The sequence below is a fragment of the Triticum urartu genome, chromosome 5A, assembly GCF_056163025.1.
Source record: "Triticum urartu cultivar PI428250 chromosome 5A, HENAU_Tu73, whole genome shotgun sequence".
In the NCBI taxonomy this organism is placed as follows: domain Eukaryota; kingdom Viridiplantae; phylum Streptophyta; class Magnoliopsida; order Poales; family Poaceae; genus Triticum; species Triticum urartu.
The window spans coordinates 98,270,184-98,271,685 of record NC_141877.1 but is presented as its reverse complement, the minus strand read 5'-3'; positions in this window follow the sequence as shown (position 1 = coordinate 98,271,685).

The following is a 1,502-nucleotide window of genomic DNA, read 5'->3' as shown; positions in this document are numbered from 1 at the left end:
TTTTTTTGCAAAATACGGTGGCCCGACCAGTGGGTCCCTTCTGTCAGTTCGAGGAATCATTATTTTTCGCGTAATAAGGAGGCACTTCCTTGCTGCGGTCGTGGACCTAGCTGAGACTCTCCATGTACAGTATACTTCCGATGGAAGTCGTTCCTTGACCACGTTGACCTCACCGCGTTCCGTTGCATGCATGCATCCATGGGCGTGGTGCGTCCCCACTGTCAGCCTCTCACGTACAGTCATCTTTCGATGACTCTCGGTTGTTGACCATGTTGACCACACCATGCCGAGCGCACCCAGACTGGAACGACCTGGAGATGGGGAAGACGGGGCAGTGGAGTCGCTGATGGAGAGGAGTGGGAAACTTCACTGGTTCGGGTGCGCGGCAGCACAGCCGCGGTGCCGCCCACGGGAGACAGGAGCAAGAACAAAGGTTGAAGAAGGAGCACGGCTGTTGGATTAACATCCAACGGTCCAACTGCTAGAATCATTTGTTGATTAAGTTGACAAAGCCGTGCGTACACGTCCTCTTAGTAGGACCACAAGTCAGGCACCAAATCTGACGGGTCCCAGCTGTCAACGGGATGAATAATTTTTTTCGCAAAACTAAGGAGGCACTTCCTTCCATGCGAAGATACAGCCGGTGGGTCCCAGCTGTCAGGTGGAGGAAACATTTTTTTCAGCTCAATAAGGAGGAAGTTTCCTTGCGTGCGACCATGGACCTCGTGGGTCCCAGTCGCCAGGCTCTCCACGTACAGTCCTCTTCCGATGACTCTCCTTTATTGACCACGCCGCACCGAACGTAGTGAGGCGGTGGACGACGGCGAGGCCCCGGACGGGAATGACTCGGAGATGGGAAAACGCGGCAGTGGAGTCGCAGATTGAGAGGAGGAGAAGGGTTATAACTTGTTCTGTTGTGGTGTGGGGCTGTAGTCTGTGGAGAATAACAGGAGGTGTCGAGGGGTGGAGGGATAGCTTGGCCGGCGGTGGGGTAGCGCTTTGCAGCGATGCGTGCTAAGCAGAGCCGCTAGCCGCCGGAGGCCGGACCAGGCGGTCCCGGCGACGCTGGAGGAAGAAGACAAGATATTGAAGGTGCATGCCGGCCGTTGGATATAAATTCAATGGCTATGGATGACACAATCATTTGTTGACCAAGTTGACAACGCCCTACGTAGGCTTCGACCTATTGGCCCACATGCCAGCCTGCAAAAATGTGGCATATATTTAACCCATGTTTTCTAGAATGTACAATCCATTTGCTGGGCTGGGTGAACAAATAATTTCGCGTCAATCAGGCCCATTTATATTTTCTAAGAAATCCCAGCCCATTTGCACTTCCTTGAAATACACGTACAATCCATTTGCTGGGCTGGGTGAACAAATAATTTCGCGTCAATCAGGCCCATTTATATTTTCTAAGAAATCCCAGCCCATTTGCACTTCCTTGAAATACACGTATTAGGTGGGCTCGTTGTGTATATAATGTTATGTTAGAAGGAGCA